The following is a 17,220-nucleotide window of genomic DNA, read 5'->3' as shown; positions in this document are numbered from 1 at the left end:
ACTGCTCCCACAAATAGAGAAATCACTTCAAGCTGGATAGGAAAAGAACAAGGGCGGTCCAGAAGAATGTAAGCCTGAGATCAATTGCATGTCAAGAAGAGAAAATCCAGCTACTTTAAGGGCCATCAAGTTTCTATGTCCAGAAATATTATGTCCCAGGATGTCGGTTGCAACTTTTTAGTATTATAACTTTTTCAGACAAATCTTATATGAACCCTAATTTTTTCTAATGTTTAAATAATTTTTTTGTATACATTTAAAGTTAAAACTTATTTAGCATTCACTTCTTATAAAGTTAATCTCTGAGGAAAAATTATTGTCTTGATGAATACCAAATTTGGAACAATTAATATAGATATGACCATTGCAATCTTACATAAGCTCAGCATTTAATTTACTTCTATACATTATTTTAGTTGGAAAGAGTAAACAAATATTTATTAGAAAACAAAACAGAAACAGCTTGCCTTATCACCTATTATTTAAACTGATCCAGAAGTTTGAAAAAAGGAGTACCAGAACATTTAAAAATTTCCAGATAATCATAATTAAGATTATTGAATTTCTTGTCCAGGATACAAAAGTCAGACATGAACTACCCAACACTTTTTATAAGCAGTAGAGCCAGGTGACAGGTTATGCATTCACTTGTGAAAGATCACTGAGGCCTGAGAAGAGCAGGGACCAAACAGATGCTCCTGAGTCTGGTGTGACTGAGTGCTGCATTTTGGGGAACTTTGTTACAGGAACAGACATAAAAGGTCAGTGCAGACCCATAACCTTCCTAATCAGTGGTACATGACCGACTAGTCTATGGTGGTAGAGTCAGATGGTGATGGGGGAAGGGTGCCAGTGACTTGAAAGGGCATAAGGGGACTCTCTGCAGTGCTGGACATTGTCTATATCTTGATATGGGTGGCGGTTATATGGAGTATATATGTATGAAAATTCATGAGCTGTATACCTAAGAATTGTGCATTTGACTGTAGGTAAATTATACTTCAAAGTCCAATTGGCTGAAAGAGAGAGGGAGAAGAGAGAGAAGCAGGGAGGGCCCAAGAAGCTCTATCCCAAGATTTGCTCATAAACTTGTCAGCAAAAGTTTATGTGCCACATATATGGAATCTAAAAAAATGGTACTGATAAACCTCGTGGCAGGGCAGGAATAAAGACACAGACATAGAGAATGGACTTGAGGACACAGGGGGGAAGGGGAAGCTGGGACGAAGTGAGAGAGTAGCATTGACATATAATCACTACCAAATGTAAAATGGATGGCTAGTGGGAAGCAGCCGCATAGCACAGGGAGATCAGCTGATGCTTTGTGACAAACTAGAGGGGTGGGATAGGGAGGGTGGGAGGGAGACGCAAGAGGGAGGAGATATGAGGATATATGTATACATATAGCAGATTCACTTTGTTGTACAACAGAAACTAACACAACATGGTAAAGCAATTATACTCCAATAAAGATATTAAAAAAAAAAGTTTATGTGGCAGTGTTTTCCATTGTCTTATGATTTGATAGCTAACACAGCTGCATGTTTGTGTTTTTAATTATAGTTTTAAAAAATAGTTTTAAATGTATGTTAAAAATGAAATCCAGGTATATTTAAAATATAAAATTCAAATCAAATATAGCTAGAAGGTGAAATTCAAATCAAATTCAAATCACTAGTGACCTCTCCATCATTCCTGACAATATGCAAAAACTCATGGAAGATTGAAGATGCTCTGGGTGACCAGAGATGACCAAATGGCTGGAGGTCAAGCCAGTGGAAAAGACGAGCACAGCGTGCACGGCCCCTTGGAAAGCACACAGGCCTCTGCATGTACCACCTGGGTTCAAGTCCTAACTCTGCTGGTTACCTAAGGTCCTGCATCTAGTACCTTATCAAATATGCAGCCGCAGTTTCCTCATCTGTAAAATGGGTATAATGCCGCCTGCCTCAGAGTTGTTGCGAGGTTAAGTGAGAATATAACTAAAGTGTCCAGCACACTTAGCTGGCCCCCAACAAATGTTAGTTCTCATCTCTTCTGCATCCCATAATACAGTAAAATATACTGGGTTTAGAGGGGGTCTGCCTACCTTGAGTAAGGCATGCCTTTGACTTGTTTTCCCAGAGGCAAGAGGCACTTGCATCTCACCATACACAGCCACACCTGGCACCTCCTTGCTGCCAGCGACACATCTGCAGGACTATACACAGGCCCTGGACAGAAACGTTCAACACAAGTGGAGGTGCTAGTCATCCTACTTTAGAAAGAAAATGACCAGAATGTGAGTGAGCAGACTACCCATTGCAGGCCCTGGCTCCGCAGCCACAGGAGCAGAACAGAAATTTGTGAGAGGACAGGAGGAAGTTTCTTCTCTTTCGAGGTTTCTCCTTCCTTTTCTTTTCCTCAGCCAAGCTTGGGAAATGGGAGAAAACTAACCAAAGGCAAGAAGGCAGAAAGCGGGAATTCCCTGGCGGTCCAGTGGTTAGGACTTGGCACTTTCACTGCCAAGGGCCCGGGTTCAATTCCTGCTCGGGGTACTAAGATCCCGCAAGTTGCATGCCATGGCCAAAAAAAAAAAAAAAAAGAAGGCAGAAAGCATCTCTCATCCTTTGATCATGAGAGTGAAAACATGTTTCATGTTTCTCATAGCATATTAAATGCCAGGTTCAAGATGTCCTGCTGGGGAGATGGTGTCCGTACTGGAGATGGGTGTGGCCATGGCACCAGTGTGTTAGCCTCAGCATTCTTGGCTTGCATGGACTCCTACTATTTGATCTTTTGGAAACATTTCCTCATAAGGATGAATGCTTAGTTTGGTCTCAGGGCCAGGTGTTCCCCTTCAGATCATTGCCTGAAAGAAGTGGTTTTAAGCTACAAAGAAAACAAGTTAGGCCTGTCTCAATTATTCTACATGAACCTTCAGGTTCCAGCAAACCTGCTTCTCAGATGTACCGGATTTTCATCTTCCAGTTTCAGAGGTCTGAACCAATTTTGCCCTGGAAACAGATCTCAGTTTCAAAGCACTCCTCTCTGCCTGGTATTCAGGGTATGAAGGGCTACATCCTGCTTTGGTAAACTCTGTCCTGGTAGGAGTTCAAGACCAAGAGTAGTTAAAGCTGGAGCCCAGAGGCTTGTAAGAGATTACCAGGTCACCCCGAGAGAGGTCGCTTCTCAATCTTTAGCCCTTTTATTTATTTTTAAAATCTTTTTATAAATTTATTTATTTTTGTGTGAGTTGGGTCTTCGTTGCTGTGTGTGGACTTTCTCTAGTTGTGGCGAGCAGGGGCTACTTTTCGTTGCCGTGCGTGGGCTTCTCATTGCGGTGGCTTCTCTTGTTGTGCGTGGGCTTCAGTAGTTGTGGCTCGCAGCTCTAGAGCGCAGGCTCAGTAGTTGTGGCGCACGGGCTTAGTTGCTTCACGGCATGTGGGATCTTCCTGGACCAGGGCTTGAACCCGTGTCCCCTGCATTGGCAGGTGGATTCTTAACCACTGCGCCACCAGGGAAGTCCCTTTAGCCCTTTTTTTAAGTAAGGCTTCATGCCCTCCCTCTGCTGGAGACTTCAGACCCCAAAAGGTATTTGCCTTTCCAGAGGCCTCTTCTTTCAGGTCAGCCCCGGGCTAACCTGACCTTGTGCAGTTCTGACCGGCTCTGTTAACCTTTTATTTCACTCTCACAGACCTGGTGAATGCCTTTGTGAACTGGCCTTGAAAAAGTTTTACAGACTCCACAGTCTGGATTTTCTCTGCCAGTACTCTGTTTGCTTGTTATGTTGCAAGAATGGGACCCAACAGCCTCCATACCCCACGACTCAGCCTCGCTCTAATGAGCTGTGTGTTGCAGGCCTTCCTGGGGCAGCGCCTCCTCTAATGTCGGCCAGGTGATGCCTAGGCCACCAGAGCCCTGCCTGAGCCGGGACGCGAGTCAGAAACACTCCCCACAGGCAGGCAGAGGGAAAGGGAAGGTGAATTCCGGTGTATCCCACTCCCCAATACTGCAGCCACTCTTGGCCTTTCCCCGGCACAGCCTGGGAGGCACCAGTTAAGGGTTAGGAAGAACTTCCGTAGTGAGATCCATTGTGATCCATTTTTTTCTCAGAGTCAGAGATAGCAGAGTGGCTATCTCTGACTCTGAATAAAGGCAGTGGTGATATCCACCTAGGGGTTGTGTGAAGAAGCCTGTCTTATTTTCAGCTAATTGGTCTTAGATTTGTGGCGCATTCAATTTACTGGAAAAAAAAAAATCTGACTGTTAAGCTTTTGGGGGCAAACCAGAGGAAATCATAGAATTAGCAATTTAGAGATTCTCAGAGTCTCTGGCCAAAAAAAAAAAAGAGATGACAGAAAAAGAAATCACTGTGCTCTAGAGCTGTGGCAGAAGGCCAAACACTGGATAATGGCCACAGAAGAGATATTAATGAATTACGTTTAAACACATGCTTCTCTCTGGAAAGGAATTGCTTAGGGAAAGCTTATGCCTTAATTCCTGCTACTGCTAAATGGGAAAACCTTAACTGATTTTACCTTAAATTCTTTTAACCTTAAACTCTTTTACCAGATTTTAAAAATTCAGGCCTCCTTGCAAAAATGCAAACACATTTCTACCTCTAGATGGGCTGTAACAAAAGCAGTAGACGTAAACAATAGTCAGTTTTATGAAAAGAGATGAAATCTGACCACAGTTCACACATTTCCCAATGATTTTCTGTTTGCTGCATCTTATCTATGAATCATCTGACACGAAACAGCTGTAAGGCCTCTCTGCTCTCAGGACATGATGGTATAAGTTCCATGCTCTACCAGGAACTGCACCCCCGTTTGTGGTCTAGTGGATGACAAAATTTACATAACACGAGTCCCAGCCCACTAAGCCTACCCCATGGGGTGGCTACGCCTCCCCTCCTGCAGTCCCTGGAATGACCACACTTTGGACTGGCTCCCGCCCCAGCAGGAAACGCAGGCCTCTTGGCTGCTAGTGCCAGAGTGTTGCCTGGTTCCTGACCACACCCATAGATTTGTTTGCTTTCTTTCATTTTGGGGAGGATCTTTTTATTTTACTTATTCATTTTTAAAATTGCACTGAAGTATAGTGTTGATTTACAATGTTGTGTTAATTTCTGCTGTACAGCAGAGTGACTCAGTTATACATATATATATTCTTTTCCATTATGGTTTATCACAGGATATGGAATCTAGTTCCCTGTGCTATACAGTGGGACCTTGTTGTTTATCCATCTTATATATAACAGTTTGCATCTGCTAATCCCAGACTCCCAATCCTTCCCTTCCCCTCCCCCACCCCTTGGCAACCACAAGTCTGTTCTCTGTGTCTGTGAGTCTGTTTCTGTTTTATAGATGTGTTCATTTGTATTGTATTTTAGATTCCACATACAAGTGATATCATATGGTATTTGTCTTTCTCTGTCTGACTTACTTCACTTAGTATGATAATCTCTAGGTCCATCCATGTTGCTGCAAATGGCATTATTTCATTCTTTTTAATGGCTGAGTAATATTCCACTGTATGTATGTGTATATATATATATATATATTTCACATCTTCTTTATCCATTCATCTGTCAGTGGACATTTAGTTTGTTGCCATGTCTTGGCTATTGTAAATAGTGCTGCTATGAACACAGTGGCACATGCATCTTTTCAAATTATATTTTGTCTGGCTATATGCCCAGGAGTGGGATTGCTGGATCATATGGCAACTCTATTTTTTAGTTTTTTGAGGAACCTCCATACTGTTCTCCATAGTGGCTGCACCAATTTACATTCCCACCAACAGTGTAAGAAGGTTCCCTTTTCTCTACACCCTCTCCAACATTGATTATTTGTAGACTTTTTAATGATGGCCAGTTTGACCCGTGTGAGGTAGTCACTACCTCATTGTAGTTTTGATTTGCATTTCTCTAATAATTAGCAATGCTGAGCATCTTTTCATGTGCCTATTGGCCATCTGTATGTTTTCTTTGGAGAAATGTCTATTTAGGTCTTCTGCTCATTCTTTGATTGGGTTGTTTTTTTTTGTTTTGTTTTGACAACATTTAGTTGTCAGATCTATTTATTTTCCTTTATTCTGGAACATTCCTTCAGCTTTTCTTTATGTTTCTTGACCCTAACATTTTAAAAGAGTACAGGCCAGTTATTTTGTAGAATGTCTTTCAATGTGAGTTTGTTTCATGTTTCCATGATTAGATTCAGGTTATGCATTTTTGGCAGGAATATCACAGAATTGTTGGTGTGTCCTTCTCCAAGCATCCCAATCCGAGGCACATGGTATTAGATATTGGTTTATACCAATATAGAGATGTTAGGTTTGATGACTTAAGTGTTTTCTGCCACTGTGAAGTTATTATTTTTTCCTTTGTAGTCAATAAGTAATTGGGGGGCATACTTTGCAACTCTGTAATTGTCCTTTTTTTTTTTTTGAGACTTTTTAAAAAAAATTTTTTTGGCTGTGTTGGGTCTTCATTGCTGTGCATGGGCTTTTTCTAGTTGCAGTGATCGGGGGCTACTCTTCGTTGCGGTGCACAGGCTTCTCATTGTGGTGGCTACTCTTGTTGCAGAGCACGGGCTCTAGGGCACACAGGCTTCAGTAGTTGCAGCACACGGGCTCAGTAGTTGTGGCTCGCAGGCTCTAGAGTGCAGGCTCAGTAGTTGTGGCGCATGGGCTTAGTTGCTCCACGGCATGTGGGATCTTCCCAGGCCAGGGATTGAACCTGCGTTCCCTGCATTGACAAGTGGATTCTTAACCACTGCATCACCAGGGAAGTCCAGTAATTATCCAATTTTTTGTCAAACTTTTCCCTATCAGTTTTCTACCTCTGTCATTTTGGTGTTCTACTGTAGTGAAGAGGTTTCCCTTTACCTCCATGTATTTATTTGTTCATTTATTTATTTATATCAATATGGATTCTTATTTTATTTAGTGGGGTATAATCCATTACAAATATTATTTATTTTGATGTGAGATTGTCCCAGATTGGGCCAGTGGGAGCCCCATCAAGCTAGCTTCTGAGTCCTTTCAACATGATTCTTTGAGTATTTCTTTACTTTTTGGCTCAACAAGATGCTCCAGGCTCATCCTGTACTTTTCCTGCCCCCAACCCTGGAACAAGCCATTTCTCAAGGATCCCTGGTTCCTTCCGTGGGGAATGGTATTTAGAAACCAAGGTCTGGGGGTTCAATATGCTCATTCCTACTGTGTCATTACTTCTAGTCCCTTTTAGCAGACAGAATTAGATTATATTACCTACATAAACACACAGATTATTTTCTATCTATAAATAGATTATTATTTCTAATAATGTATTAGAAATATATTGGAGACATATATAGAGATATATTAGCCATATATAGTTATATGGATAACTCCAATTCCAATGCAAAAAATACCTTTTCTGTATCTGTAATTTCTCTCCCCAACAATTGGAAATCAGACTCCCACTTACCTCATGCCCAAGAATACACAGATTGTAGTTTCAGAATTGCTAATTCCTAGCACTACTAAAAGTAAACCTAACCAGGGTTCGATTTGTTTACTGTTTTTTTAGGTAAAATTTACATACATTGAAATGCACAAATCCTGAGTATACAGTTCAACGGCTTTTGACAAATAGCTGTACCCGCATAACCCACACTTCTTTCAAGATATGGGACATTCATCTCTGTATCTTCTCAGAAAGTCCCATCGTGTTTCTTCCCAATCAGTCCTCCCCCCCACCTGTGGCAACCACTCTTCCAGTATTTTGCTTAGTCTGAAGACATCAGTTGGCTGCCCTGGTTTTGAACCCCCATCTTCATCTTGTGCTCTACTCTGGGCTCTCCCGCTCCAAGGCTCATGCCACCTCAGTGTCTGGACTTAGATTTTGTTGTGCTGCTCTTCCTTGGCAATCCCAGATTTGATTTGCAGTTCCTCTTCCAATCTTTTGCAATCTCTGGTGCCAATGAGTCTGCTCCTCCTAGAGGCTAGATGCTGATTCAGTTCCTGCACTAGTCTACACTCCTCATTCCTACTGGACTTTTGACGCAGCTCCAAAGAATATCTGGCCTGGAATGTGCTTCCAGAATAACACAATTTACTAATGATAGTTTCATTAAAAGGCACAGCACCTCAACACTTGGTAATGTCTCCCTGTCTGGTCCTGCTTGATGGCTAGATTCTGAGCCACACCTATTCCTCCGTTCCTAAATCTTGCTTCCTTACTGCAGTTGGGTGACAGTCACAGTTCTTCCTTCCCAGTGACAGCTGGAGCCTTGTGAGCATGACTGTGATAGACAGAAACCATGTATCTTGTGTGTGTTTAGTCAATGTGAAACCACTCAGCTCACCACCAAGACATGGCAAGTGGCCAGAGTTGGGGGCACAGGCAGAGAAAGTGGGTGGACCCTGTGCACCCTGTAAATGCTTAATGAATAACTCCCCTTAAGTAGCACTCAGCCTAGCCAGAGCTATAGTGTGTAGGGTAGAAACTAAGGTGAGGCTTCAGAACCAGAAAGTCACACTTGTGTTAATATTTAGAAAAGAGTGGGGTTATAATAGCTTATTTTCCAGGCTCCCTAATGAAAAGACTTAGTGTGATTTAATCATGAGGGTTTCTGAAAAGGCTATTTGACATGAAGGCACTTAGCTCCACTCTTCATGTTGGCCCTTGATTATATTAGCAGTTTAATAAACAGTTGCTTGTTTTGTCTTTTGTGTGCTTGGATTTCCCCAAGCAAGGTTAGAAGCTCCTTGAGGGAGGTAACTGTTGTTTTCCTCCTGCCTCAGCACCAGCTCCCTGTCCGGTGACAAGACATGTTCAGTAGATACTTCTGAATTAAATGGAGTCTTCTGGGACTTCCCTGGTGGTGCAGTTGTTAAGAATCTGCCTGCCAAGGCAGGGGACACGGGTTTGAGCCCTGGTCCGGGAAGATCCCACACACCGCGGAGCAACTAAGCCTGTGCGCCACGACTACTGAGCCTGCGCTCTAGAGCCTGTGAGCCACAACTATTGAGCCCACGTGCCGCAACTACTGAAGCCCACGCACCTAGAGCCCGTGCTCCACAACAAGAGAAGCCACCGCGATGAGAAGCCCGTGCACTGCAACGAAGAGTAGCTCCCGCTCGTCGCCAACTAGAGAAAGCCCGCGCACAGCAGCAACAAAGACCAAACGCAGCCAAAAATAAAAATTCATAAATAAATAATAAATAAAATAAATGGAGTCTTCTTAGTCACCTTAATGAGGTCTTCCTTCCACTATATCCCAGTTCCCAGTGCAGTACCAAGCCCAGAGTAAGCATTCAAATTGGCTGAGTAAATCATGAGCTAATTCCATTAAATTGTCACTGAATCAAAGTGTCGTTCCTTTTAGGAGTCCACATTTTCAAAGAGGACAGCTAGCTATGAAGGGGCAATTCTTAATAACCCAAGTGGAATTAATCTCATAGTGGAATTACAGGCAACAGGGAGCCTGGATGCCATAAAGGGGTCATTATATTCTGCTGACGGTTCCCTTTTGCTGTCTACCTTTCCTGAGTTTTCTCTCTCCTATTAAATTTTCATTTGTTTCCTTTGGCCCAACAGCAAATTTGCTGTCACAGCTTCTTCTAAAGAGCCCTGTAGAAACTAGAATCTCCTAGTGGCAAATCTTCTAAAGCTTTCTGCTTTTATCCCTGCTGGCAAGACTGTGGAGGTTGACACCAGCAGGCAGGCAGCCAGGGGCTCTGTAGGGCTGCATCCCCTCCTCGACAGGTGACATACATTACGGGATTTGGTTCCAACTCTTTAGCTCAGGTGCCTAGCTGTGGAGGATCTGCCTCTGCCATGCCTCTCACCCCATTCTGACTTCATGCATCTTACTGAGATTATCTGAACTATCTACTTCCTAATGAGTCTGCCGGCCCGCTGGTTGTGATAAAGTGTAAAGCTATTTGGCCCTAATCTCAAATTTATGATTAGCCTCCTACTGGGGAGGCCCACCACCCAAACCACCAGTCATTATATTTGGGAACAAGGCCAGGGAAACATAAGCCATTCAGTACCCCATGTAGAACTCCATCCAGTTGAGCTGGACTGGGCCACAACTGAAGTGGGTGGTCTCACTTTGATCTAAAGCCAATGGTTCTCTGTCACCCTTGGCTTCAATTAGAGTCATCTGGGGAAACTTAAAAAAATTCTGATGTCCAGGCCCCACTTCCTGAGCTTCTGATTTAATTAGACTGGGATGAGGCCTGAACATGTTTATTCTTTCTTATGAAATGAGCTTTTATATAAGTACAAAAGTACTTTTGTATTAAAAAAAAAGCTACAAGGCCATCACTAGTACATTTGAACTTATTATTACAAATTTTCTTTATAATTTTGATTGTTGTGCAATGTTCCATGGAGCACACATATTTTTTTTTTAAAAAACCCATAATCCAATGTATTTATTTATTTATTTATTTGGCTGTGTTGGGTCTTTGTTGCGGCACGCGGGATCTTCGTTGTGGCATGCAGGATCTTTCATTTCGGCGCGCGAGGTTCTCTCTAGTTGCGGCGTGCAGGTTTTCTCTTCTCTAGTTGTGGCACGCAGGTTCCAGAGCGCGTGGGCTCTGTAGTTTGCAGCACACGGGCTCTAGTTGAGGCGCGCAAGCTCAGTAGTTGTGGCGCGCGCGCTTAGTTACCCCGAGGCATGTGGGATCTTAGTTCCCCGACCAGGGATCGAACCCGTGTCCCCTGCGTTGGAAGGCAAATTCTTTACCACTGGACCACCAGGGAAGTCCCGAGCACACATATTTAACCAGTCGCCTGCTGTTTGTTGAACATTTAGTTTGTTTCCAATTTTTAGCTATTATAAAAGGAAACATAATGAGAGCAATCTTCACATAAGTTTTGCTATTTGAGGCATTATGTATTTCATTCGGAGAAATTTCCAGAAGTTTTATTAGTGGATAAAATAGTATGCAAATATTTTATTTTATTTTTTTATTTTTAGCTGCACTGGGTCTTTGTTGCTGTGCACGGGCTTTCTCTAGTTGCGGGGAGCGGGGGCTACTCTCTCTCATTGCGGTGGCTTCTCTTGTTGCGGAGCACGGGCTCTAGGTGTGCAGGCTTCAGTAGTTGCGGCACGCAGGTTCAGTACTTGCAGCCTGAGGGCTCTATGACACACAGGCTTCAGTAGTTGTGGAGCATGGGCTTAGTTGCTCCGCAGCATGTGAGATCTTCCTGTACCAGGGCTCGAACCCATGTCCCCTGCATTGGCAGGTGGATTCTTAATCACTGCGCCACCAGGGAAGTCCCTGAAAATATTTTAGACTCTTGATATTGTCCAGTTGCTTTTCAAAAGGATTTTAACCAATTTACACTCATTCCAGAATGGGTGAAAATTTCCATTTTACCCAGCATCGATCATTTGCTAACATAACAAAGCATTTATTCTATATTTCAATGTGTATGTCTATATTTGAGGCTTATATTTTAAAAAAACCTCCCCAAGAGGACAACAGTAGGCTTGACTAAAGGTTGGCCAAGTGCTAGGGGCCCTTTTCCTCAGCCCCTGGAGATCTTGTCCAATGGTGGCAAAGGCCCAGGAAAAGAACCCCAAGGAAATGTGCACCAAGGAGAAAAGGAGGTTTCCTCTGAAGGCCTCAGGCCAAATGGGCCCCAGCCATCCTCCCTGGGCCTTTCTAGGGAGGGGCTCTTCTCCTCCAGCTGCCTTGGGTTGGAAGTGACCCAAAGAGAACCAAGAGCACATGATCCCAAAGAGGGAAAACAGGAGAAAAATCTGTTATGCATAATCAGGAGCTTGGAGCCTCTCCCAAAATTCTGGGTGAATCTACTTCCCAGCCCTTGGTCCTGACTCACAGAAACCTCTGGCTGTGCTGACCACCCCCATCAGATGTGCCTCCTCCATACCCCATTCCCATAGCCTTGGGTTTTTAGATTGCTTTTTAAATTACTGAAGAGCTACTGGTACAGCATAAACAAATAATATAGAAACAAAAATGGCAAATTTGGAAAGATTCCCCCTCACCTCCTACTTCCATTCCCTTCCCCAGAGGTAACCTGATAAGTGTGTATCCTTCTAGATCATTTAACAGTGCTAGCGTGTGTGAGATTGTGTGTGTATGCATACAGGATTTTTAAAATATATAAATGGAATCATGCTATATGTAGTTATTGCCAACTTGCCTTTATCATTTAACTTTAAAGTGTAGACCACTTTCTGTGTTAGTTAGTGTAGAGCTGCCTGATTCTTTTTCATGGCTGCATGATAATCCATTGTATATAATGATATCATGTAATGTAACACATTTTGTTGTTGGATGCTTCACTTGCTTCTCATTTTTCTCTATGACGACGGTGCTGCAGTGAACTCACTGGTGTGCGTGTTTTGCCATCTACCTGACTTTGAGTGTTGCCACTGCCAGAAAACTCCTGGCATTGGGCTTCAACTATGCATACCCTAGGGTGTCTCCGCTACGTCCAGTACTCATTTAGGCTTTGGAGGAGCACGACCAGGCTCAGTCCTGACCTCTGTTCTCGTCCTATTTTTCTGCTGTTGTGGTCAAGTACACCTGATGGCCCAGCTTCCAGAGTTCTGACAACAGCACCACATCATGCAAAGGTGCAAATAGTATGGCCAGTGTCCCTCTGACCTTTGGGAGGGAAGAAAGAAGGCCAGCTTTTCCAAATGCAATCCAGTTGGAGAAAGTCTGAAAGTGGCCGCCTATCAAAGTGGTTTTCAAGATCCTCACTCTTTTGCCCCTGGGAACTGACATAGGAGATACAAGGAGCTGAAGTGGTGTTAGAGGCTCTCCAAAGCAGCAGAGGGAGCCAGGGAGTATGGTGTGTGTGTGTGTGTGTGTGTGTGTGTGTGTGTGTGTGTGTGTAGCCCTAGACTAAATGTCCTTGGCCCATGGATGGAGATAACCAGTCCTTGATCTAACGTGTTGTTGTACTTTTGTCCTTTAAGATTTGCAAGCCCCCTGGTCCTGTAAGAAGCAATAAGGGCTAATGAGAAGCAGGCTGTACTCTGGGAAACAGGAAACCTGGTTCCATTTATGACTTCATCAGGCCCTACCATGAAATTTTGAACAGCTTCAGTTTGCTGCCCTGTGCTTTGGGTCTCTTGTCTAGAGGTGCCATCTGCATCTTTGGGATGCTGGGGTTAGAGCTCTTGTTTTTCCTGCAAGATAGTGCTAGTGTCATTGGCTGTTAAAAATGGGACAGGCAGGGGAGCTTTGCCATTTGGAGGAGATGTTTGCTGTGTTTGGCTTATCCTGCTTGCGTGTTTCCTTCTTTTTTACTTTCTGGACACACAGAATGAACATATGTTTGTAGTAGTGGAGGCAGGGTCTGAACTTCCCATATGGCAGCCTCCTGAAATGTATTCTTGCACGCACAAATGCAAAGGCAGATGTTGGTCTGCTCTCTCAACCCTTTGGGAACTCTCTGGGGAATGGTGGTGTGGTCACTGTCAGAGCAGAGCAACAAACAAGTCTGTTTTAATCAGGGATGAGCTACGTTTGAGCATTACTAAAGTTGCTCATGGAAAAGTAATTTATTTAGACAAATCAGGATTTTAAAGCTTTTCATTGAAGTGTAACTTACATGCAGAAAAGTGCATGAATTATAAACATGAAGCTTAGTTAATTTGTGCAAAGTGAACACACCTATGTCACCCACGTAACTCCTACCTAGGTCAAGGAGTAGAACATTATTGGCACCCCAGTAGACCCCTGTATCCCCCCCTCCCAGTTACTAGTCCTTTGAGGTATAACCACTAACTTTTCAACACTTTATATTAATTTTGCCTGTTTTGAACTTTACATATATTTGTGAAATTTATTCACATTTTGCATAGATTCTGTTCATTATTCTCATTACCACATGGAATTCATGATAGAAATATACCACAGTCAACTTATCCATTCTATGTTGGTGGGATTTGGGGTTGATTTTCATTTGGGGCTATTGCACATTATGTTGCTATGAACAGTTTTGCACATACCTTTTGGTGCCTATGGGCACGCACTTCTGCTGTATACATTCCTACAGGTGGAATTGCTGGGTCACAGGGTTCTTAATAAATTTATTTATTTATTTATTTTTGGCTGTGTTGGGTCTTCGTTGCTACATGTGTGCTTTCTCTAGTCGTGGCAAGCGGGGGCTACTCTTTGCTGTGGTGCGCGGGCTTCTCATTGCGGTGGCTTCTCTTGTTGTGGAGGAGGGGCTCTAGGCATGCGGGCTTCAGTAGTTGTGGCGCACGGGCTTAGTTGCTCCACAGCATGTGGGATCTTCCCGGACCAGAGCTCGAAACTGTGTCCCCTGCATTGGCAGGCAGATTCTTAACCACTGCACCACCAGGGAAGCCCAGGAATGTAGTATTGATAGGGGACAGAGCACAGGGCTAAGATCAGGCCCCAGACCTCTGGTCACCTCCCAGGCTTGGATTACAGGGGAGCCAGAGTAAACCACTCACCCTCTGTGTTTCCTCAACTGTAAACTGGAAATAATCAGTACCTGCTCTATTCCTTGCTGTGGGTGGGAAAGCCCGCTGCAAAGTCTCAAGCTGCATGAATGGAAGCTGTCATTAACATGGAAGCAGGGGAGGGAGCCTTTTAATTATTAATGAGAACTAAAGAACAACTATACTGATGTGAATTTCCATTTCCAATGAAGAATCCAGAGATTAGATTAACTGCTCTGCTAGACAGAGTGGTATTGCCAGAGGGGCCTGTAATATTATTCTCTCAAACCCAGACACATAGAGTAACCTCCCAAGCCTGTCCTCCTCTGTATGTTACCAGAAGATTCCTCACCTGCCTGGAGCCCCAGGGGTCCTCCCAGTTTTTCCTCTCAGTCCCCAAATGCCCAACTTCTTTTTTTCCTCTGCATCACCCTGAGTTGTCCTGATCTGGAAAAACTGTTTGGTTTGGCTCTGCCCAGCTGGACCAGGTCTAAGGCACCAGGAAAGCCAAAGGACACGAGCATTCCACACCCTCTTGCATTATTGAATGTCAGGTTTGAGTAATGTCAGGGAGGTGCTCTGGTCTCACAGTGAAGCTAAAAGTTCACAGCCATTTATTCTCCCAAAGGTTGTACTATGCTAACTCAGGGGCTGTAAAAATTAATAATTAATTGAAAGTCGTGTCAAAACCTCTTCCATTCTGTTGGTTCCCAAGCAGAGTCACACAAGTAGATGGCAGTGCCCTCTTCTGGCCAAGGCCACACTTGCATGGCTGTGGCTAAGGCGAGGGGCTTGTGACCCCGGGCTGGTTGTTCGTTCGGGGGCAGGCTCACCTTGGGGTTAGTCTTGGGTGAATCACATTTGGGGATCCACCCTTCCTTTTCTCTTCAAAAACGAAAGATCAGAACTATGATGGTTGGTTTTATGTGTGGTTAACATTTAAGTCAGTACTTTTTTTTACTCTCCGAATGTGGCTGGGCCTTATCCTTAAGAGCAAAAACTGAGGTTTCCCAAAGAATTTCTCCTTCAAGTCTGCAACATAGGAACTCTGTGTTTCCAGCCTGCAAATTTTGAGTTCAATACTACAACATCAACTCTTCCCTGAATTTCCAGGCTGCCAGCCTGCTCTACGAATTCCAGACTTGTCAGCCCTCACAATCGTGTGAACCAATTCCTTAAGATAAAACTGTGTGTGTGTTTGTGTGTGTATACAGTTGACCCTTCAACAATGTGCAGTTTAATCCAGTATATAGTCAGCCCTCGCATCCACAGTTCCTCCACATCCATGGATTCAACCAACCACAGACCGTGTAGTACTGTAGTATTTACTATTGAAAAATATCAGGTAAAAGTGGACCCATGCAGTTCAAACCTGCATTGTTCAAGCGTTTCAACTGTATGTATGTGTGTATATTATATACTATATATATGTGTGTGTGTGTATATATATATATATCTCTCCTATTGGTTCTGTTTCCATGGAGAACCCTGACTAATACAAAACCTAGTCCGAATTCCATTTTATATCAGTGACATCTCATTTGAATATATTGAATGTAAAGAGACATGAAGTATATAGCAGGTGACTTTCTGAGTTCAGGTTTAAGTTCCAGTCCCATTTCACTTACTAGCTTCATCTACTAGCTACTCAATTATATTTAGCCTTGGTTTCTTCATTTGTATAAAGGAGAAAATAGTAATATTTACTGAATAGGCTATTATGAAGATTAAATAAGACAAAACATGTGCGTAGAATAGTGTCTGGCTCAGAGTAAGTACTCAATAAATGTTAGTTATTATTATTAAGGTTATTGAGGGGCATTGTCAAAGAAGGGGATTTACAGAGTGAGGGGTACATGGCAGCGGAGCTGGTCTTGCTCACCTCCCCCCCTTGTCTCCCCAAACTCTCACGTACAGGCAGTCTCTGCTTTTCACTGCCTGTTCCTGGGGGATATTATAAAGCAATTTCTTATAGAGTGTCCTGTTTCTTCCCATCAGAACCCAATCAAGCTTAAAAGTTGGATTCCAATTTAATGAACTAAGCCATTATTATGTCACAAAAGCAAAGTACAGTAAATCTTGGTAATTATTTAAAAACAGCAAAATTATTCTTTTAAGTCTTAATATGGGGCTTCCATAAAATTTAATCTTCACGCCACAGTGCAACTTATCATCAATTAGCAGTTTTGTTTGCCTTCTGACAATTTAGAAGGAGTTTCGCACGATGATTTAGTAGGTCAAAACCTGTTTTTTTTTTTTTTTTTAATAGGGAAAACTTTGGTATTTAGAATTAGCCAGCTGGCCTCAGTTTAGATGATCCCAATTTTGGTGGCAATATCCAAAGCATCATAGTCAGGGCCCAGTTAAACATATGCCTTCTTCTCTCCATTAGGCTTGATCAGGGTATTGACCTTAGCCATGTCAATGTCATAGAGCTCCTTCACAGCCTGTTTAATCTGGTGCTTGTTGGCCTTGACATCCACAATGAACACCAGTGTGTTGTTGTCTTCTGTTTTCTTCATGGCTGACTCAGTGGTCAGGGGGAACTCGATGATGGCATAGTGGTCAAGCTTGTTTCTCCTAGGGGCGCCCTTCCAAGGATATTTGGGCTGCCTTCTGAGCCTCGGTGTTTTGGGCCATCGGAAGGTAGATGACGTCCGGATCTTCTTTTTTTGTGGCTGTGGATGCCTTTCAACACTGCTTTCTTGGCCTTCAAAGCTTTTGCTTTGGCTTCAGCTTTGGGAGGGACAGGGGCTTCCTTCTTCGCCTTACATGCCAT

At 43.2% G+C, this 17,220-nt stretch overlaps 1 pseudogene; it reads right to left on the bottom strand.

Annotated features, from left to right (window-relative positions):
* Positions 1-16,750: 16,750 nt before the first annotated feature.
* On the bottom strand, positions 16,751-17,220 carry LOC118891167 (annotated as a pseudogene).

The sequence above is a fragment of the Balaenoptera musculus genome, chromosome 2, assembly GCF_009873245.2.
Source record: "Balaenoptera musculus isolate JJ_BM4_2016_0621 chromosome 2, mBalMus1.pri.v3, whole genome shotgun sequence".
In the NCBI taxonomy this organism is placed as follows: domain Eukaryota; kingdom Metazoa; phylum Chordata; class Mammalia; order Artiodactyla; family Balaenopteridae; genus Balaenoptera; species Balaenoptera musculus.
The sequence above is the reverse complement of the archived record's forward strand: the minus strand, read 5'-3'. Positions and strand labels throughout refer to the sequence as shown.